This window comes from Onychostruthus taczanowskii, unplaced genomic scaffold (assembly GCF_017590055.1).
Source record: "Onychostruthus taczanowskii isolate IOZ18803 unplaced genomic scaffold, ASM1759005v1 scaffold57, whole genome shotgun sequence".
NCBI lineage: Eukaryota > Metazoa > Chordata > Aves > Passeriformes > Passeridae > Onychostruthus > Onychostruthus taczanowskii.
In genome coordinates this window covers 3,405,203-3,428,639 of record NW_024503346.1, presented here as the reverse complement: position 1 = coordinate 3,428,639, position 23,437 = coordinate 3,405,203, and the positions used below count along the sequence as shown (strand labels likewise).

Genomic DNA, 23,437 nt, shown 5'->3' with positions numbered 1-23,437 from the left:
AAATATGCAAACAGCAAGTCAATACTCTGAGTTTTATTGCCAAGCTTCCTTTTCTCTACATCTCTCACCCATGAAAATACAATTAAAAATACATGCAAATAAATAGGGATTAGAGCTGAGCAGGTCCAGTATTGCCAAAACATTGCAGATAATCACAATCATCACTAAACAAGTCCCTTTTACTATTTAAATTGTGCCAGGAGTAAGTTGGGTTCTCCTTCCCCCAACAAAAACCCTCAGCATTTTCATTGTTTTAATTAACTAACATTCCCTAAGGGGTAAAAAACCCACTAAGATGAATAACAAATGTTATAATTAGTACCTCACTAATTGCATTCATTTATTTAGAAATGCTATGACACACCTTCCCAGAATATTAGTTTTTCTTATGTTCATTTTTTTAGTATTTAGAAAAATGCTACAAAATTTATTTTCACCAGATTTAGGAATTTTACAGAGTAGCAAAACTAATTATTTGGTATTACTTTCTCTCATCATTTAAGACACCCAAATTTCTAATTATAGTTGCTGCCATCAATTTCCCTACTTTTCCTTAAAATTTAGATGTTGCAATTGCATATTTAACACTATGGTCACAGTTCACATTTAGGACAAAGGTGACTTAGCACTGAGCCAGTATAAAGGTACAGAATAATCTTCAATGTAAAGCAGTTTCATATGTCTCCATGCCTTTTAGCATGGAGTTTGTAGAAATGCTAATAAAATTAAGTATATTTAGCTGATAATAACGTAACACTATTTATACGAAAAAGTGGACCAACCTTAAATTGAAAAACAATAAATCAAAATTCTGAAAACCATTAACTCTATCCATCTTATTCATCTATGTACAAATGAGGAAGAAAAATATTATACAATATTTAAAATTAACAAATTTTATTTATGCCACCTCAAAGTGAATGCATTTAGGGTAAGGAAAGGGGAGGTAGGTTCCAAGGAAAAATACAAGCGTCAAAAAAGTTGATTCAAACCCCCTCCCTTATGTCCTTACTGTGATACCATGCAACAGGAAAAGTTCATCAGGAAAAATTGTAACAATCTTCTTTTTAGAGATTTTTGGCTTTGCAATTACTGCCTGTTTTTTTCTAACAAAATATAATTCTTCTGTTAAGTTTCTAGAGAACAGTATTGAATTCCCTACCATGAATCCAAAAATTCTAGTTCTGTAAAAATCATTCTGAACAAATGAGGGCTGCAAGATCTCAGCTGTGACTTTGCAGAGATGTTCTTTTATGTTGTCAAAAAATTGCTAATTTTTTACTTGTTCTCAAAACTCTCCAATATATCCTCTTTAAAAGAAATAGATTATCTGATATTTTAATAATGTTGTTGCTTTCAAATAAAATGCTAAGTTATCAATGTATTCTAGATTCTGATACATATACATAAATATTTTTAAAAAAATTTAGAGCGTAGTAAAATACCCATGGAGAATTTAAGTACTCACTGTATCTGTTTGCACTCTATGAACAAACAATATCCATTGGCATGAGGGGGGTTAAATTTTATTACTTACAAGCAACAATCACAAAACAATTGATTTCTTTAAAGCTCAGGCAAATGAAAAATTACAAATGTAGAATTCTGTTATTTAAAACAACCTAATGCCAGGAGTTAAAGCTCAGCTGGCTGTTCCCAGTTACCAACATGCCACCTGTGTTCTCCAAGTGGGGAAAACATAACAAAGTGTTAAAATAGTTACAAACAGGAGCAAAAAAAAAAACTCAACAGGCAACGCTAACAATTGAACAACTAACAAGTTAGCAGAGCCATATGTAGAAATACAGGAATTTCATGTGCTATAGGTTGTCACATTTATACTACAGTAGTAAGAAAAAAATCACTTTTTTTTTTTACTTTCACTCCGGTGCCACCAATGCAACTTGGAATTAGATGTGTATAATTCAAAAATCCATTGACACAAAACAAATAAATGACACATCAACACATCACCATTTCTGAGAATCCAGCTCTTTTCTACCTGTACAAGGCAGTAAAATAATATACTTGTAAAATAACTTTATCTTGTGCTCACTCCTCCTAAATTCCTTCACACAGTTTACCATCTCAGTTTAATTTCTTTGCATACTTCCAGGGGATTAATTTCAACTACATTTGAGCTTTTTTTCCCCCTAGATCTGACTTCATAAGTTATGAAAGACAACAAGTATTAAGTATGTAAAAAGGTAACAATTTTAAAATTACAATCCCTGGAAAAAGAAAACCACTCTTTAAGCTTTAATTTCCCTAAAGAATAGAAATGGGCAAGATGTATTTCAGACATATGACTATTAGTCAACTATTGTTGAAGTGATCCAATTATTAAATAGTCAAGAATTATTTATTTTACTTATATAAACTATCCCTCTTTCCTGGGTCTGGAATAAATTAACACATCCACATGTTTCTTTGTTTACTACGCCAAGAAGAATGACTAATATTTTTCGATAATAATATTTTGATAAGAAAATGAATGTTCAGTTTAGATTCATAACAGGAGTTTCTGCATCATTTTTGTGTGCTGAATCAAATTTGAAATGAACAAATTAGAAGGATTGGAACAACCTAATTGAAAAACAAAACAGCTTTGCTCAAATACAAAAAGGGTTTTTCTAGGTACTCTATCAAATGAAAGCATACTTGTGCTTTCAAAAATATACTGGTTAAAAGATTTAGACAGGCTTCATATGAAATATATTTAAACATCAAAACTAATTTAAAATGATCTAGAGAAACAAGCTGCGGAATGTCCAATCCCTAAAAAAAAAAAAGCAATTAAATGTTCAGGGCTTAGCCTGCTAAATACAATTAAGGACAATCTCCTCCTTTCTCCTTTTACCAGATAAACGCCCTCCCTTTCACCTCCGGCACTGGCACCACCCTGGAGGGCTGCACCAGACCTGGGCAAACAGGGAGACATCAGCTCCCATCCATTTGAGAACCATTTGCAGATGCTTCGGTAAAGCCTCGATACAGAACCCCTGCAGCCACACTGCTCACGGGTTCCCAGTTTTTCCCTGGAATCCCACAGGCTCCAACCCTGCCAGGGCATTTCCTCCATCCACAGCCAGAGCAGAGAACTACCCCGTGAGGAGGTGTTAAAAATGCACCCCTGAAACAGCCACCCTTCAACCTGGGCAACAAAAAGCCAGCTGGAGACTCTCAGCTGCTTGGCTGGGAGGGGGAAAAAAAAAATAAATCTGATAAAACATGTAATTGCCTCTGAACTGCAGGGCCTCAAGTTTGTCCCTGTCCTGTGGCGGAGCAGCTTCAGGAACCAGGTCTGCCTTGTCTGTCACAAGAATTGTTTCTGCCTCAGTTACCCGGTCCAGTCTCAACAGGCACATTTACAGCCAGAGCTGGAAAAGATCTCGAGGGAGATTTCTAGCAGCCCTCCCCAGCGTGTCCCCTGCCCACCCTGCTCCTCCCTGACCCCCTCCCGCCCTCAGCGCCTCCAGAGAAGGGACCAGCCAAGCCTTTGCTCCACACAGCAAGCTCCTCAAGGTCTCGCCATCCTTTTCTGTCGCCCTTTTGCTGTCCCCTCTTTCTGCCACCCCGCCGTGCCTGGAGAACAGCCTGCACCTTCCTCGTGTGTGGGGAGCTCGGTGCGGGGCTTCAGCTCCTTCTGCCCCGCGGCTCTGGCGCTGCCAGGGCCCAGGGCCAGGGCAGGGCGACAGCACCGAGCTCTGCACTCCCAGGAGCGACAATACGGACTGAAACACCGCAGCAAGAACACCACCGGGAAAAGTGGGGGGGGAAAAAAGGAAGAAAAAAGGAAAAACAAAACCCTCACACACACACACAAAAGGTGAAAAGGAAGGGAAAAAAAGAGTGAGAAACAACCCCAAGGACCTTCTAACTGCTCTGTCCCAGGACCGCGTGAGAGTGTCAGAGAAAGAGGGATTTGTCTCCCCTTTCAGCGCGGAGTTTCAGCAAGCAAAATAACAAAACAGGACAAAACAAATCCATAAAAATCTTCAAAAAAAGTGCCCAAAGCTCGTCCTCTGCGGAGTGCAGGGTCTGCTTTGATGGTTTCAGCCTGCTGAGGGGGTTTGCTTCGGGGTTCCTGACTGGAGCGCAGCGGGGCGCAGGGCAGGGGCCGATCGGGAGGGAGCAGTTCCCAGGAGGGTTTCAGGAGTTACTGAACGTTTATTTCACCAGATGCTATTTTTAACGCCGCTGTTACTATTTTTACCCGTGTCAGTGTTTTCCATTTGCTGAACTCTGTCCCCAAGCCGGCCCCGCTCCCCCCAGCCCGCCCCGGGTCCCCCCGCTCTCCCTCCCAGCGCTTCCATCTCTTTTCAGGCTGCACTTTTGGATCTCCTCAAACAGCCCCAGAGCAGCCCGTTCCCTTCCCCGCCCGGCGATACAGATCTATATATCTCTGTCTATAGAAGCAGTGCAAAGTCCACGCGCAAAGCTCCTGCTCTAACTTCATTCCTCTCCAAACACATTCCTGCCAACGGGGAGGGGAAGAAAAAAAAAAAAAAAGAAAAGAAAAGAAAAAAGCAAACAAACGCCACTGTTGCTAAGTTTTGCACTTTATACCCTTTTATATTTACAATCCTCTCTCGGCTAAAAATAGCAACACATGATCCATTTATAACTGGCCGGACATGCCCCGCAGCCGCCGGCGGGGCCCTGGCTGATGAAAGGAGCTCTCTGCGTTCCTTCTACCTGAGCTCATCTCCCGCTTAAAGGGCTCAGACAGCTCTGCTTCCACAAAGCGCCCATTGAAACGACTGCAGCTTCCCGGCGAGAGCGGCACAAGTGACGGGAAAAAAAACAAGAACAAGAAAAAAAAACCCGCTGCAGTGAGCAGTGCTGGCTGCCCCATGCCCTCCTGGCCCCCGTGCCCTGCTGCCCAGTGTCCCGGGAGGGCCAGGGGCACGGCAGAGCTGCTCGGGGCTGGCAGGGGGCCCCGGCAGGACAGACAGCACAGGGGGGCTCCGCAGGCAGCTCCAGCTCGGCTCCAGGTGGGATCAACACTTTCACCCACGCCACAGCAGCGCCGGGAGCGACTGCAAACCCTGACCCAGGGGCAAGTTCAAAGGTTCTTCCATAAATCACCTTAGAGTTGGAAATTACTCTAGACAGGGCTTTAGAGGTGGCTCTAGAAATTATGCTGGAAACAGCTGCTTGATTGAGTCCAGACAAGTCCAGATGTTGTTCTTGGGTTTGGGTGTGGAGAGAGGGGCTGGAGGGCAGCATTGGAGTCAGCTCTAAAAGTTGGTCGAAAAGTGGCACCACAACGGGCAGTCATAAACACTCGGTGTTATCTGCAGTAATTATTCATCCAGGAGATTTTAACAATGCGGGATTTGTTCCTTCACTAATACCTTCTGAATTTGTTGTCAGCAATTCCCATTAGCATGTGCAGGACTCAGAAGCTGCATGTGCAGCTGACTGAACAGAGTCCCAAGGGCACAACACCCAGCTCAGTGGAAGCCACTCCTCACCACGAGAAGGTCCAGGTGCCACACTAATGCCACCTGCCATCTCGCATGGACATGTTTGTGTGTTTTAAAATGTCTTCTCTTTGGAAGTGCAGGTTTCCTCATTTTCTTCTCATTGCAAAAAAAAAAAAAAAAAAAAAAGAATCCCAGCTCAGCAGGAGGAGATTAGCTCACACATCACTGAATACACACCACGCCACACACAACAGTATTTTAGAGAAATTTATCACAAATGTGCAAATCCAAGCCACTTAAAATAAGGGGTCAAACCCTCCCAAAGTTTTCAGACCTTAAAGGAAAAATACACCTTCCAGTTATGAGCCTTTTGGGAACACTTGAAACATTTCTCAGAACTCTTAGCTAGAAAACGTGGCTTGTTTGGACTGACAGCAGAAGTTCAGTGCCAGTGCTCCATGGATTGTAGCTGAGGGGAAAAAAGCAATAACCATGGTGAGACCCAGAGAAAAAAAATGATTGTAACAGTTGGCAACATCATTACCTACATTTATTCCTCCTAATAGCCCCATTTCAGTTCCTTTTCTGATACTCTTCTTGATTGGCTTTCAGTGGGAAGTCACATCACCTCCTGTCCTGCCTGCACAAGAGTTTTCAGGCTGTATTTTCCCTCTATAGCTCGACCACGTATGCACTCACATGCTTTGTTTATACAGGAACAAAAACTGTCCATGTGTACCACTGCCTGTCCAAAATTTTACATATCACCAAACCAGACATGCAGCAGGCTGGTCAGAATTCTTGGAGCTGTGCTCCTTGTATGCATTATAATTTTTTTATTATAATATAGAGATTTTTACCAATTTCCATTCGCTTTTAGATGCCTGCTACAGGCAGGGGTTCAGACTAACCACCTCCCATGATGTGACATTAGCAATCAAGTGCCATTTGCAGGCTGCTTTCAGAAAGGCTAGAAGCAAAAATCACTGAAAACCATGATCCTGAAAGTCATTAATAGGAGAATGCAGCAGTGGTTCTGCAAATGCTTTTCTGGGAGCAGATGCTTTAAGCAGGGAAATGGAAACTTTGCTGCCACATTGCTATCAGTGTTGTAACTCTGCGTTTGCAAGAAATCCTGATTATCCTCCCTTTTAGCCATCACCAAGCTGTTGCAGAATGACAGCCAAACATGCATGCAGAGGCACAGGAAGATGGAAGCATCCCTGGACAAACCTGCCTTGCCGTGGCTGCTCTGCAAAATATTTTTCTGAGCAAGAGAGTTCAGCCCAGGGGCTGGGGGTACTTTCCAACCAGGCAGAGAGTGCAAATCTCTCCAAAAGACCTGAATTAGCCGTAGAAACGCTGTGCCCTGGGTTTCAAAAGCAGGAGCAAGGCAGAGACAAAAAAGTACAACTTCACCCAAGCTATGAATAAATGCCTGCACAGTAACATTATAGAAATTGATATTATTACTAAAGCAAAGTGTAGCTCAACACACTTCCCCTCCCCCCAAAACAATAACCCACTGCAGATGTCAAAACTGTAGGCAGGACAGTGGCAGCTGTCGCCCAAGCTGGGCAGGCACAGCCCCAGTCTCACACCCACAAAACTTCTTGGGAGAGGCTTCTCCCTCTCACCTTGAGTGCTCAGCCCTTCACTCTGCTCCTTCACTTCCCTGGCTCCTTCCCATTGTCACCCTCTTCCTTTTTTAACCTGAAACCCACCCTCAGTCCTTGCAGCTTTGGCCCCCTCTTCTGTCAGCAAAACCAAACTCCCTGGTCAAGTTCCCCTTGAAGCTTTGCCAAATAATGCCACTTCCTTTTTTTTTCTCACGTTCTGGTTTTGCATTTTTGTCCCTTTCTTTTCCCCCCTCCTTTTTGGAGGGTGATGGTAGAGGTGTAAAGAGAACAAAGGGGCAATGCAAGTTGTCCCTGCAATACTGTAATACAGGGTGTGATATATCTAAAATACAGTATTTCACACACTGCCCCTGTGTTCTGGTCCAAAATACCTAAGGAGCCTGCTGGATGTCTCACCTGGAGAGGGGTTACCTTTAGTAAATCTCCTTCAGCCTGCAGCAGGGAGCACTGAGGGAGCTGTAACTGGGACTGAATCCAGTAACCAACTCTTCACAGCACTGCTGTGGAGCGATAAAACTCCCAGCAAAAGAAAAGCCATCCTTTTCCCTTTGTGCCAATCAAAACCAGCCTGAGGTCACCTAAGGAAGGAGCTGTGAGAAACTCCCTCTTGTACAGCAGAGAGAAGCACTTGGGCCAAAGGCTTTAGAACTTCCTTGTTTAAATGGCCAAAAAAAGCCCTGGGCTACTGAATTTCTGGCCACTGACCTTTGTTTATTTTAAAGATGTGTCACTATTTTTCTCATAAGTCAAACAATTGAATGATTTCTAAATTCTCTTCCCTCTGACCTCTTCCTTTCTTCCTGTTTTATTCTAGAAAGGCTCATTCAAGACTAAAATATAAGGAGTGGGTATGGTCCAAATGTTGCAATTCCTCATTCCACAGATTGCTATCATTATTGCAATTGCTATTCCCTCTGGATCCAGAGAAACCCACACAAAAGGACACTGCAGAACACACATTTGAATAGTATATGCTAGAAATATGAAATAAAGACTTTGAAGTATCTTTACAAAAATACTCCTTAATAATTAGGAGGAAAGGGCATTACTTTTACACAGGGGGAGTTGCAAGTGATGCCTTCTGCTCTGAGCAATGCCTCAGATGTTCATTTTGTGGATACAGGTAATTATTAGGTTCTGTGATTGCATTACCCCCATGGAATCATTCCCTCAGGCTGAATTTGCTTCTCCAGACACAGCAGCATCACTTGGCAATTCTGCTTTTGAACAAAGCTGACTTGACCTACTTTGATCAGAGTACTGGGAGACAAGAGGTGGAGAGCTCAAGCAAAGGGAATTCTGGAGAAGGGAGGAAATCACACAGACAGCTTTGTCAGACAGCTGAGAGAGATGCTGCAATTCTAGGAGCCACTGGGGCTTCATTACTCACAAGCTGAGGAGCGAGTGCAACCAGGGCTCCCTCCAGCAGCTGCCTCAAGGAGAGCTGCAGTTCTGCTGGCAAAGACACAGCTCAGTGAGTCCAGGGCCTACAGGCTCCTTGCACAACCACAATAACTTATGTTTAGGATGTGTAACACCTCCAGCAGACCACAGTTGTTTTACACTGCCATTGTTTTGTCCATACAATTTATACCATACACCTATAGTGTGCTGGTAAAATCCACAGCCTACCAGACACAGTTCCCTCAGTAGCAAAGGAGAGTGGATACTATGCCTAAATCCTAAATTCTCTGTTAAGGTAATGAGTCACACCAGAGAAGGTTCTGCTCCTGTCTCTGCAGCCTAGACTACGAAAAGGCCATGGGGGCTGCAGAGCAGTTGATAAAGCTGTGCACTGGGCTCTGCTGGCACTGAGCATCCCAAACTCCAGATCAGCATCCTGCAGGAGCTGGCCCATGGCTGACCTGTCTGAAGAAAGCTCCTTTGCTCAGGTCTCCTTTCACCATCTCTTCCAACCAAGCTGGTCCTGAAAGCACCTTTCTTACCACAGAGCAATTAAAGGGGAAACTCCCAAACCAGCATCCTTCCCTTCACTCTGGTATTAATTTAAATAGTCTCACAGATTTGTGTGAGCACTCAAAATCCCACCAAAATAATTTACATGCTCTCACCAGGCTAAATGTGCTGAAGAATCAAGCCCCAGCACATGACAGTGTCCCATGGGACAGACACCAGCAGGCCTAGGAAGTGTCACAGCACTTGAGGGCGCTGCTGCAGTAAATTTAACTCACCCTAAAAACCTTGACTTGGTTTTATTATGAACTCAAGTCTTCTGTTCAAATGTCAGCGCCTGATGTTGACACTGACTTACATTATTGCTGTTACACAGTGGCCCTATTTTGGTAAACAATGAGCAGAAATTAGTCCTAACATTAAAAATTCAAGGTTAGCACCTAGTTATGCCTTCAAATATTTGCACGAAATGATAAAGTGCAAGGACGACACAAAAACAGTTTCATTTGGAATTTTTTAAATTATAATTTCCTTGCTTTAGGTTAAATGAGAAAGTGTAAGAAAGAATATGTGTTCATGGAACTAAACAAAAATAAAATTTGGGATGAAGATATAAGTGCTCATTTCTCTAGGAAGGGATACATGAGCTGCTGTAGTTCTTCATGGGCATGTTGATTACCCCGTTTTGCTCTATTTTCCCTGGTCTTGAATAGCATCCTCCCTGCAAGGGCTTCTTGGCCCTCACAAATAAATCCACATCCCTCCTGCACCTTCCACCTGCTGCATTCTCCACAGCATCCTTCCTTCCCACATTCTTTGATATTTTTGCAAAGGAAACTTTGGTGTGATTTTCCCCTCGCATCTATCCAGCGGGGGATTTCTCCTTTGTGCTAAGAGAGAGTAATACAACCTGGAGCTAAAGCCAGGGTTAACAAAGCCAGGATCCAGGACTAAACAGGTGCCAAAACAATTGCAGCAAGGCCCCAACATTGCTGCTCCTACACCTTTCCATTGGGACCAGTTACCCACCAGGACATCTCCATTTGGCAGGGCTGGAAATCTTTCAGTTCATCTCTTTTCCTGCCAAGCCAGCACTAGCTGGAATCCTCTGTTAACAGCCAGCAGAGTAAATTGCTGAGCTTCAGATTTAGCATTTTACTAAGATATAGGAAAACCTCACACATCTGCAAAGTTCAAACCTTCTAGGAATAATTCCAATAAGATGCTTCATGTTTCCTGCTCCATGCAAAAACAGAAAAAAAAAAAATTGCATCTATAATTGACCTTGACAGATATCGAGAGCATTTGGCACCTATTAAAACTGTTTTAAGATGAAACCCTCTGAGCTATAATAGGAAACGTAAATCTGAACTTTACACCACATTTTGTTCACTGGAAACACTACCATGGTAGGTTCAGTCACTTATCTTCCATTGAAAAGCTATATTGAAATATGTACAGAACTAACTTTTTAAACATTTATTTAGCAAATAGAACCCTTCTATTTCTTGCTACACATCTGCTTTTTCAGGCAGACTATTAAAATTAGCTTGGAGATCTGCATAACTTTGTCACTGTTCTTCTGTCTGGTCCACATATACGCGCAGGAAACAGTTGGAGAAATGCAAAAATCCACTGAATTGAATTTTCTACTGAGAATTATCCCTACTTACAGCTTGGGAGACCATTAGAACCTCTATCTTACCACATCTAGGAAGCAGAGACAAAGCCAGGAACTATTAACAGTGAGCAGCTCTGTCTTGGTTGACACAAGGGCTGCTGTCATCAGAACCACAACCCACTGAAGTGTCAACAAACAAGTCCTTAATCAAAGGACAGGAGGAGAAAAAAATATTGGCACTTTTAGAGTGTCCAGGGACACTACTCCCACTTGAGAAATAAGAAGGTCCAGCCTGGAAATAGGGCCAAGCCAGTCAAACTAAAGTGTTTGACTGTCCCCTGAGTTAATCCAAGGAAAAGCTCTCTTCCCCTAACACTGTCCTCACTGCTGTGACCAGCTCCTGAGTGTGAGGGTCCCTCCCAGAACTCACTGTGCTGAGACACACTGTTTTCCATAAGCATCTGGGTCAGATGTGACATAATCCCTTTCTGGAGGAAATTTTGGGAAGCACTGGAAAATTGCTGCTTCCCAAGTCACAGAAGCAAGACTTTCTCTATGCACAGTAGGATGCAGGTGGGGGATAAAATTTATTAAATAAAATAGGAATCTCTTCTAATAATGCAGCGTGGACAAATTCCTAAGAGCCAAGGCACGCACTCTCCTTGTGAATCTTCACAGTAGAGCTCCACTGAAACAAACTGCCCCCACAGACCTCACAAATTCATGCTCTCCCGGCCCTGTTCCCATGGGGAGCTGGCAGGGATCTCTCCCACCCTCCAGCACAGCTTTAGCTCTTTGGCTGTACAAAAATCTCACTTTCTCTCCTCAAAGACAAAAGCTCCAGCAGCATCTCCCAGGCGTCGGGTGTGAAGGGATGAGCCCTTCCGTGCTCCCACACAAACCGTGCTCCATCCCAAGCGCACAAACACAAAGGGCTGTTCTTGCTCACACCCAGGCCTTGCCCAGTGCCCTTTGCTGTCCCTTTTGCACCTTTTCCAGTGCCAGGCTGTCCATGGAACGTGGCTGCCCACCCTCAACGCGCCAGGGCAAGGCCTGAAGGTGGTTCAGGGCTTTTCACTTGACGGAACTGCAAGAAAATTAGAACAGTCCTTGTGGATTTGGCATAAAAAAAAATCCTGCCTAGCACAAGGAATGATTGAGTGTGAGAGCTCAAGAGAACCAGGAGGGGCAATGAGCTACAAAAAGAATATGGGACTGAACTACAAACTCTCCATCTCAAAAGCAGTTACAGATCCCATAATCTTAAAATACTCAGAAACAGCACAGTTTAAATTTAAGCATTTACTATTGGCTATGCTAATGATATTAGCTGAATAACCAACAAAAATATGATAATTTCTCTGGAATAATTCAATTATTTAGAAACTGATATTCTGAAAAGTATCTGTGATCCTAAGGCTTGTGCTGTGTCCTGGTGGATTTTTCATTATTTCCTGTATTTTCCATGTTTGTCTGTGACAAAGAACTCAAGGGAATGCTCCTGAGAGTCCACTCATGTCCTGCCAGAGCAGCCACCACCAAGGATTTCACGAGTCCATATCACATTTTGTTTGTGTAAGAATCCTCTACACTCCTCCATGGAAGTTTCAAGTGATCAGAAGCAAGTTGTTCACATTAAAATTGCAATCTCAAATGATTCTTTTAAAATAGCAGAAAATTAACCATTCTAAGGTGAAGCTTCACAAGTATCTCTGGAGGCAGAGAACTGGGCTTTTTGCTCTTGATGAAAAGAAATACTCCAGTTGTTTCAAAATACATTTGCCATATTTTAACCCTTACATTAATAAGGTACCCTGCATGAAAATACTGTTCTTTAAGAATAATACACCAGATAATATTCTGATTTTCCATCTAAATCCAAAGGCACAACTGCAACATGCAATCACAACACGCTAGCAAACTCGTTACAACTGTCAATTGTACAAATACTTTAAAAAAAAAATTATTTCTGGAAGCCCAGCAAAAGCTGGGTTTGAAATCTCTCAGTGGAATTACATTTTCGTTCAAGCAACACCACACAGTTTGGAAGCCACGGAAAATATCTATTAAGGCAGTTGCTAATTTAGAGAAAAAATGACCCCATCTGGAACAGCGTCTGCAGCGCTGTTCATTGCACCACAAGAAAAATATTATTGTACTGCAGTGTGTGAAGCCTTGTAACAAAGATGATGCCAGGTCAAAAGAATCTAACTTAGAAAGAGAAGTTGAGGTTAAGGTCCTGCTTTTACTGTAAAAGATAAAGTCCAAAAGGAAGCTTAACACGAAGGAAAGGGTGGAAAAGAGATGAGCTGAACTGACAGCTAACAATTTTTTCCCCACCTTAATAAAGGTTTCCAGCTCCAAGAAGATGTCTTCCAATAATGTAAATTAAGAAAAGTAACTAAGGAAACATGTTTGTATGTAAAGAAATTTAAGCATAGCAAGAGTGTTATAGAGCAGATTGCTCAAGTGACACTTAAATAAATTTAAGAGATCCCAAAGAGAAACGATGGGAATTACATCCCTGAGCTGGAAACATCAGCACCTTAAACAACGGTGAGGCAAAGTATTTATTGACAATAGCTCAAAGTCAGGGTGAGTAAGGGGGTACCAAAACTACCAAAATGTGTAACCCAAATTGACACTTAAATAAATTAAGAGATCCCAAAGAGAAACTATGGGAATTACATCCCTGAGTTGGAAACATCAGCGCCTTAAACAACGGTGAGGGAAAGTTAGGTATTTATTGACAACAGCTCAAAGTCAGGGTGAGTAAGGGGGTACCAAAACTACCAAAATGTGTAACCCAGGGCTTTTTTTTACATCAGGTGCTGGCCCATGGAGCAGCACTGAGTCTGAGCAATTTCCTCCTCAGCTGCAGCATCATTTGCCACAGAGAACTATCAAAAACTCATCTTCTCAGGAAACTCCAAATGAACACTGCCCATGCAGTAGCAGTGGGGTGGTACTACTGTGCCTTCCTGGTTTGCCCAGGGAGATGCCTGCAGCTTCCCCAGCACTCCCTGACCCTTGGCTAACTCCAACTGCTGGCACTGCCATGAGCCATTTCCTTCATTCTCCATCCCAATTTCACAATAGATTACTCCAGCAGTATTAGTAAGAAAAAGGTGATCTGTACTGGGTGAGATCAGTGGCAAATTAAGACAGCAAGTATTCTAATACTATGCCAGGCCTGTTGTTGAGTAATCCAGACTTTGGACAAACAAAATAGCAAGCAGTTATATGGGACTACAAACATCTGTTTCCAAGAGGTGTCCAGATCATTAGCAGCTAATTCTATCTCTCTGTTACATTCCCTGCCATATGCTGGGGGATAATCTCAGCAAGCAACAGGGATTTTCATCTCAAATCCTAACAAATCTGCTCTACAAGGCTTCATAGTTTTTCTTATGTCACTTACAAGATAATACCTCTAAGCTGCTCCTCTCTGCTCTTTCTATGCCTTGTGTATATTCCATCACAGCACCCAACAGTTCCTGCAACCTGCCCAGTAAAAACTGACAATTTCTAGAAAAAATCTGCTCCCTTGTCAAGAGTGAATATAAAATTTATCTCTTGGATAAAGTCACACTCGGGCTGTCCCCTCACCCTACAAGTCCCATCCTCCAGATGAATGATGGCAGTGGATTTGAAACAATCTCGAATTAACCATAGCAGATCAAGCTCAGGGGTTGAGGATTTGGTGGTCCTGCCTCCTGCCAGCCCCCAAAGTGATGAGAAGTTCCTGCAAGCCCAGAGTTTCCAGCAAAGCCACGAGCGGTGCTGCTGCTGGCGCGGAGGGACGTGCGGACGGGGTATTTTTATCTCCTCTTCATTCCCATCCCTGCCAATCCAAAACAAACTTGAACTAGTGGGAAAGCTGGTTCACGATGAGAAAAGGATTCCCTGGCTCGCTCTGCCTGTCACCACTGGATACATGGATCCCTGCCACTGCAGTGGCACAGCTGCATCAGCCCTGGCTTCCCAGCCCTCAGCAACCTTCCCAGACAAAACCACCAAACCTACTGCTTGATTTTTAGCAGCTGAAAAGCAGCACTAAACCACATAAGTATTATGTAAAACGATCTTTTTCTAAGTATATGTTTATTGTGCACAGAAGAAGTGGATTTAATTACAAACAACTGGAAGTTTTTAACATGCTGGATTGCCCCCTACTCCCTTTCTAAAAACTAAGGTTTGGCAGCAGCTTTTGGGTTTCATTGCAAGTCTTCTAAGTATTTCCTTGGAAAGACTTTACACTTGGTCCCAGGCAAGAAGTCAAAATCAACATTTAAAAAGCATGCCCTGCATAATTTCCAGGATTCAGCAGCATTAAGGTATACTTATGGAGGCCAGGAGGAGAACTGCTTTTTGTGCTTTTTGACTTCGTGCATAAAGCTGGTCTTCAGACAAGGAAGTTTATATTCCAAATAATATTTTTAACTACATGCGGTCAAGTACATAACTTATCAGGCCTTTCCTCAGCCCCCTCCCAAAATAATCCTGAAGACTAAATACCTTTGCAGTATTTAGATTTTGCTTAGACCTCTACTAGAAGCAACAGATTCTCAAACCTCCTAATGCGAAATAATTCAACAGCAAACAAAGTTTCAAATAACATTTTCTTCAATTCCTTTGTACCATAAAACTCCCATTTGGGCTTGACAGTGATATTCAGGCTACACTGGCTGGTTCTGCACTCAAGTGGTTACCCCAGTTTCAAGGTGTGTCCCTGTGCCTTGCCCAGGGGATGGAGTGTCCAGGTGGGATGGCAGCACACAGGTGACTCTGAGGGGACAGTGGACACTGCCCTTGCTCACATGAGTAATCCCACTGGAATCACAAGGATATATACATGTTTAAGAACTATCCGCTCAAATTTCATGTTTATTTTTGTTTGGGGGAAACAGACGAGAAGAAACATTTTCCTTGTGAATATCTGAAGTGCTGCTAAAAACAAACACATATTCTTCTGAAATATGAGCAAGTGAAGTCCTGCATCATTCACCACCCAAAACCACAAAATGCTACACAGAACTTCACAGAAGCTGGGAGAAATGAGAGCACAGGTAGTGTTAAGGGATCAGGGGAGAGAATATCTTTCAGCTTTTACAGTCTAAAAGGAATTTGTTCCATGCTTTTCATCAGCAGAGAAAAATCAGTTGTATCAAATTGTGAATTTCCTGTGTGGAGGTAAGGCAAGGAAAGCATCAAGACAGTATTTCACATGGTATTTTTCTTCCAAGCAGACAGTTTTAACTGGTATTTATAAAAAACCCAAAACATGTGAACGCAGATTTTCAGCTCACAACCATGCCCTTCTCCTCAGTATCTACATTTCCTCCCTATGTTAAGTCCCAGCCACACAAATCCCTCCGTGCTCCAGAAAACCTCCCAGCTAACCAGGCATCCTGAGATTTCAGCATGAAAAACAACCAGGAAAAATGCAAACCCAAACAAACACAGCCCACAAACTAAAAATTGTGTTTGGTGGGGGCTGGGGTAGGAAAGAGGAAGAGGTGGTGTACGTGCAATGAGGATGACACAGAGAAAGAGGAGGTCAAACTCTTAAAAAGTGCCTTTTTCCCCTCATTTCTGCAGCAGCATCTCCCCATCAGAGCTGCCAAGCAGGCACAGCCCAAGTGCTGGAGCAGAGCACCCAGGCAAGCTGCTGGTTTCCACTCTGCTGCCCAGGGCATGGCCCCAGATGTGTTTGGCACCTCCACCAGCAGCCAGCACAGCTCACCACCTCCAGCAAAGTGCCTGACAGGATTTCCCAGCTGTGGGTGCCCCACTCAAGCTGCTGTAACCAAAATTGAAGAGCCAGAAAGGACTAAAGCCTGGAGAAGCCCTTCCTCCAGCCTTTGGTCCCTGCAGGGGCTGGCACACAACGCACATTCACCAGCAGCAAGCCCATGATGCCAACTGCTCCAGGGTATCAGTGAAATCTGAAATCCCTGCAATGTGACAGGAACAATTTCCAGTTGAGGCTCGGGTTTCTGGCTGCCAAGGGAGCAGCACACACCTCACAAGCTGCTCTGCAAGGCAGCCTCAGCAGTCAGAAACAGCACGAGGGCAAGATGTGACTGACTCCAAAGTCAAAGGAATGCTCTCAAAATGCAAGCATTACATTATAAAAGCAACTTATTTGGGTTTAAGCCTCCTGTAAGATAATGCAGAGGAAGCACAGCTGTGACAGCACTTGTTCCCTTTTCCAAAACACTGAGGCAGAAGTGGCTAAACAGAGCAAGACTGTAGATTGTAAAACCGCATCTTACTCCATGCTAGAAACCAACCCATCCTCCTCAGCATCCCCTCCCTTCACTTGGCAAAATAAAAATATCAACTTTCTGACATCTGTGTGACACCTGCTGCCATCCCTCTACATCCCTCAATGCAGAGAATACCCACCAGCTTTTCTGCCCCTTAGTGACATACAGATCTTTTAAAATGCTGCCCAGACACAGACACTGTGGGTTTTCTTTGCAGAGGGAACACATTAGAGGAAGTAAAGAAAACTTTGGCTGAGCTATTTATAAAGCTTGCATGGCTTGGTTCTCAAATGCTTCACTGAGCAGGGGAACAATAAGAATAAGTCATGGAGTTCAACTTCTCTTCTCAAGACACATTCTTCAGGTCTGAATATTGAAACCATCATGGATTTATATGCCTGGTAACTGAGCTTTCTCATGAAAAGCATCTGAGTTGTCCTCACACCAGGGAATTGCCAAGCTTTTTTCCTGACATTTTTAAATTGTGGCAATTAGAAGGAAATTCAATGAAATCATGCATACTTGTGAATAAGGACACTCCCAAATTTAAGGGAGCCAGGGAAGAACTGCCTGTAATTAACTGCACTCCTCGAGGTTTTTCCTCCAGGGAAGCCCTTGCACAGGAGACAGTTCAATTTAAGATGTCCCAGTGGAAAATGATGCCAACAGTTGCACAGAAGCAAGCAAGACATTTTGTCTGCTCTGGAAGCAGATGGTGCTGACCAAGCAATAGGATCACAAGCTCAAAAAAGTCAAGATAAAAAGAGAGCACCACTCCACTTGGGGTGGAGTTTGAGCTTTAAAAGTAAAAATTCTCAGATAACTCTGAAATTGGATCCATGGCTACAGATCAATGTAGCCTCTCTAGAGTGACGGATGATGATCTTTATGGCACCAGGTATTTAATGAGTGAAAAAAACAGATTACCACTACACAGAGATGGCATCTCTGCTGGGGAAAGGGAGAAACTTTGTACATTTATGCTGCTGTGTGACTGCACAGGCAGGGCTGGTCCTGGGGACCCTTCAGACTCCTCACCCCCTCCCCACAAAAATTCATAAACATGCACAGAGCATCCCTTCAGCATGAGCTGCAGCTGTGGAAGTCATTAGTTTGCAGTTCAGATCCCTGTAGAGAACATTCACCTGGCCTCACACAGCATTGCCATCCATTAGCAGCCCTCCATCCTCACACACTCAGAGCAGTGCAGCTCCAGCTTTTCAGACACCTTCCACTGCCAGACCCTGTTTGAAGCAGCTCAAACTTTGCCAAACTTCAAATATGCTGGCTGGAGCTCTCCACACATTGTGTCTGCCTGAGGCTAATGATCTTTTTGTTTATGTGGAGGAAAGTCACTATCAGGAGCTCTCAAGAAAAAAAAAAAAAAAAAACAAACAAATTAAAACAAAACCAACCAAAACAAAACAAAGCAGGACATAAGTAGCTTGCATCTCCCCTTCCTATGAAATTTAAAATGAGAGCAGAAGAGAAATTACTTAACCAAGTGATCTAAAGCAAAGAGGTGCCACTGCTGAGGACATTAAGTTGTTCTGAGATCCAGCAAACAATCAGAAATCACATCACAGCTGCAGCCAGCATTGCTTGCACACTGGGTAAAGCTTTCTTAAATTTTGCAAAACTTCCCAGTTATTTTTGTTTGGGGTGAACATATTCCAAACCAGAAGATCTCCATTTACCAACTGAAAAGGCATCACATTTTGGATACAGCAGTGGGAACTGAGTAGGACTCCTCGTGCAGAGGCTCCTCATTGCAAAGGAAGATCCATAATTAGCATTCCACCTCCCTGCTGTCCACAGCAGGATTGTCATGTCTGCACTGGGAAGTGCTGGGCCGATGGAAACCACAGAGATCTCCATGTCCAAATGTTCTTGTAGTATCTGGTAATTATTGGGAGCTCTATTGGAAAATATTGTAATTCCTTCACCACTAAAGACAGTCAATTTGGGGAAGTGCACACTGCTGCCTCTCCAGCTGGTATCACAGTGTGCAGCCTGCTACAAGATGCACACATCACAGGCATTCCCTAGGATTATTTTTCCTATTCCTGCTTTTCTTAAAGGGGAAACTTGGTATAAGATGTTTAGTGTGAAAAAAACTTGTTATTGAGAATTAGGAAGCACCAGGATTTTTAGTCTATTTTGTCCTGTAAATCTTTTACATGATCTTCTGATAAGGATAACATGCTTTTCAGCAGGGTGTGTGCCTTCTCTTGCAGCTCATAATACATGGGGCACGAGACACAAACTGGCTGCAAGTGAATGAAAATCTTGTCAACAAGATGGAATTTTGTCAAGTGCTTGAGCACATGCCGGTCTTTGTAACTGGGTGTCTTCCTCTCCCACACCATCCCGAGAGAAGCAGTGCCAAGATAACCCTGTGAGCTAGCAAGACAGGGGATCACCACAAGAGAAGGGATATTTTGTGGGATTTGCCATTACCTGCTGCCCTGGAGAACCAGGCCAGCTCCAGAGCTCCCACCAGGGATAACCAGCTGTGCTTCTCACTGCTGAGCTGCACTTAGAGCACCTGAAACTCCCTTTGCAAAAGTGCTGAGTGTTCCCAACAAGGAGGTCCATGATCTAAATACAGAAAGTATTTACTAAAAAATAAACCAAATTTAATTGGGTGCTATGGATTAAAATTAGTGTCTGGCAAAGACAGGACATATAAAATCAGTGGTGCCTTTGGACAATTTCAGCTTTAGCATTTGGTGGCATTTCCCTCTCCAGCATCCACAAAAGCAGGAGGATACCACCTCATTTCACAGCAGTGCCATGCTCTGACATTTGTGGAGCATTCAGTCAGTGATCAGTGCTACAGCATGAAGAGTTCAACAGTTCTTTATTCAGCACAGGGTATGGACGGAGCGTCGCAGATAGGGCACAGGGTGACACATTGTATGAGGAGGATAAGAATATTGAATAGCTGCTCATTCACTACACAACATCCATCTTGTGCCCTGAATGGAGCACCAGCCCTGTGGAAGAAAATACAATGTAAACCATACAAAACAGTCCTTAATTATATGGCAGGCAGGGGCTCACCATGCAGCACACAGAGAGGGCGACTGTGGTCAGTCTTCGTGCTGATATTTCCCAACTTTTTAAAGTGTGTTTTTCTTCTGTATAATATATTTCCCCATAAAAACTTCCCATCTGCATACCCAATATTCATATTTGCACCAGCATAAATATTTCTGTTAAAACCGTTTTTACTTAAGCACTGACGTAGGGAAGATTCAGAATGGTTGTTATTTTATAAGCTGTAGTTTAGTATAAATATTTAGGGTGACAAGGGCATGTATCTCTCTTCATATATTGGTATCTGCAGTTCATTTTCACAATGGGAATAAGCTACAAGTACTTTTTACATAGGCAAGAGTTCAGCCTGAGAGAGTGAAAAAGCCAAGACACAGAGATTGGCAAAGCACTGAGAGGGGACCAGCCCCAGTTCACTCTCTTAGCACAAACCAGATTCATACTTTCAAGTCTTTAAAATAATATATATATATATATATATATATATATATATATATATACATATAGGAAAACCCATATTACTGTCACAAGTAAGAAAGCACATGGGTAATAGAATTGGTTTATGACAAAGTTTAAAATCTTTTCCCCCATAACCACAGACTTTCACTTTTAGAGCCAGAATTGTTCTCCAACAAAAAAAAAAAAAAACAAAAAAACAACCCCATGCAATGAAAAATCACCTCCTATTCCCAGTAGTATCCCTGAACTCACACTATGCTGCCAACAAAACAGTGATTGTAATCTTGAAGTTGTGACTTGTGCAGTTCACTAAACAAAATTCAGTAAGATTACACCTGGTTGAGCATTTCACAAAAACAAAGCAAAAAAACCTCCCACTGCTCTGCTGCAAGTACAGAGTCAGATTATTGCCTCCAAAACAGAGCAGATGCAAGATATTTGCTCTACTGAAATTAAGAGAAGTTCCAGGGCTTGGGATTTTTTCTTATACAGCAGTGGTGATGAAAAAAGGCTGGAAAATTATTAAAGAAACCTAAATCAAGTAATGGCATAAAGCTGCCCACTGAGTAACTACACTGCACACCCCTGAGCACCCAGATAAAACAATGAACTTGTCCTTCCAAAAAAAGGAACTACAACGTGGTGTGCTGAAGAGCTTCACCTCAGTGATACTCTGAGTAACAGATGTGTAAGTTACACACACACTACAACACCAAACCACAGAGCACAGGCACAGTGACCTGTGCACTCCCTGTGTCCTGCACAGCCCAGCCATAGGAAGGAACACTCCACATTCCCAGCACAGCCCTTGGAAGTGCATGAGCTACTGCAGCCACATGACACAAATAATTCAGCCTTGGGGACAGCACAGACCTGAAGCATCAGAGCAGTTTTCATCTAAAATCTGCTACTCTAAAAGAAAGAGCTGTGCCCCTTGCTGTCCATGCCAGCAATGCACTCCTACAGGAGCATGTCAGCCTAAAAATTGGGAACACAAGTGAGAAACCCCAAGTGTCTACCGCAGCTTTTGCCATTGAGCTTCAGCCCAAGCAAGGAGACACTCCTGGCTCCATGGAGCCAGCTTGAGCTCCTGGTTCTGCACTTTTTCCCCACCCTAAGTCCATTCCTTAAAGGAAGATTCAGCTGCAGCTTTAAATCGCAGCTGGATGCTCCTGCCCCCAGCATTCATCATCACCCTCCTGCTCAATTTGTGTGTGCAATCCCAGCACAGACACACTCAGCTGTGGCAGCAATACCTGCTGATGCACATGAAGGATCACCAAATGTACCCCAAACTTCATATTCCAGTTTAGAAACAGAAAATCCTCAAAGCAACAGTGAGAGTGGGATGCAGGGGAGAAGCAGCAAGGGAAGGAAGCTAACTGGAAAACTGACAGTCCCCGTGCAAGGAGCAGGGAAATGGGTCTCTTAGGCATCCCAAGATTTACAAGAGGGCCAAAAAGTGACTTCCTGCTATTCAAGTCCAGGCTGAAATATAATAAACGACTGCCAGCACAACACTGACTCATATCCATCAGATTTATAAATCAGTATTTCGACAAAGAAAGCTCTGTTGGCTTCACCATAGACAACTCTAAACCACTCAGATATGTTGTTTAACCCACTCAGTGTTCAATGTCATTGCAGCAAAACCCAGCTCTTTATTAAAAACCAGGCAACTGAAATACTGCCTTCAGAAGCCTGTATCAGATAGCCTTTATGACTTAAAGGCTTGCAGATTAACATCAAAACTAGCCCTGCTGTTGGATTTTTTTTTCTGACTTATTTAATCTACAAAGAAAGAAAAGTTCTCACGGCTCCTCCTCCACACACTTGTTCGCTACAGAACAAACTGGGAATACATTAAACCACCAAATGGTAACACACCTACAGGTATGGGGTGCTTGAAAGGAATGCGCGTTGGGTAGAGGTGTGATTTCCAACCAACAGTCACAGCACACCAGCTTTACTCTTCCCACAAGTGTTGCTCAACCCCCTTCCCATGAGAAGGAGGGACACCTTTATGAACAGACTTGCATCAGTATAGCTGCAACCACATCAAAAGAAGCTCTGCTTCTGGAATAGAAACTTGTACCACCAAGATGCAAAAAACTAGGTTCAATATTGTTTTCTAATGCTCTTTAAATTTCTGCTTCTCTATTACAGGCTGCAAACACACACCAATAAGATGAAGGCCAAATTTTGTTGTTTATGCCGTGTGGAACCATGCACGCTCCAAGCGTGAGAGGCGCTTAAGTTATTTGTGAACATTTGAAAATATTCTCTATTATTCCAAGACGCTCAGGGTAACCTGTATTCCACCTGCACTGCACTGAGGGGTGGAGGAGTGGAAACATTTCCAGCCTGCTTCGACTTACCTGAAGGCCAATACATGACTTTCTAAGCCTCTTTGGGTTGGGGTCGTGTACTACCCAAGCTCAGACATCACACAATTGCATAATTAACGCGCTTTTCCCTAGGGCACCCTCGGGAAGGCAATGCCGGTGCTGTCACCGTGCAGGAGCATCCCTGCCCGTGAGCCCTGCGCAGCCCAGGGCAGGGACGAGCTGCCATGCAGGGAACAAGGGCTGGTGCACGGGGCAGCGCTGGATGGAACCGCACAGCCCGAGAGGCTGCATCTCCGCGCTGTGCATTCGGGGAGGCGGAGCGGACCACGGCAAATCACTCCCGCACACGGAAAACTCGGGCTTCCTCCTCACGGGAGAGCCGCCCCCGCTGCTGCTGCTGCCGCGGTCCCGCTGCACGGCTCTGTGTGAGCAGCCAGCGAGGGGACAGCGAGGGGACAGCGTGGGGACAGGCGGCCGCGGCCCCGTTCTGCCGCCGAGCATCACCTTCCCGGGGGCGCGGCTGCTCCTTCCCTCGGGCCGGCCATCGGCTCCTACCGCACCCCGCAGCCGGCGCGGCCGGGCACGGAACCCCGCAGCCCCGGTACGCCGGGCCGGGCACGGCAAATCCCGGCCCCGTTCCCCCCGCGGAGCCTCCGGAGCCCCCGCCCGGCGCCACCGCCACGTGCGCGCC

General features: G+C 43.9%; 1 protein-coding gene across 1 annotated transcript in view; it reads right to left on the bottom strand.

Annotated features, from left to right (window-relative positions):
* The window catches only part of GNAS (GNAS complex locus), a 127,553-nt gene that overhangs the window by 103,236 nt on the left and 880 nt on the right, over window positions 1–23,437 (bottom strand). The window lies entirely within an intron of this gene.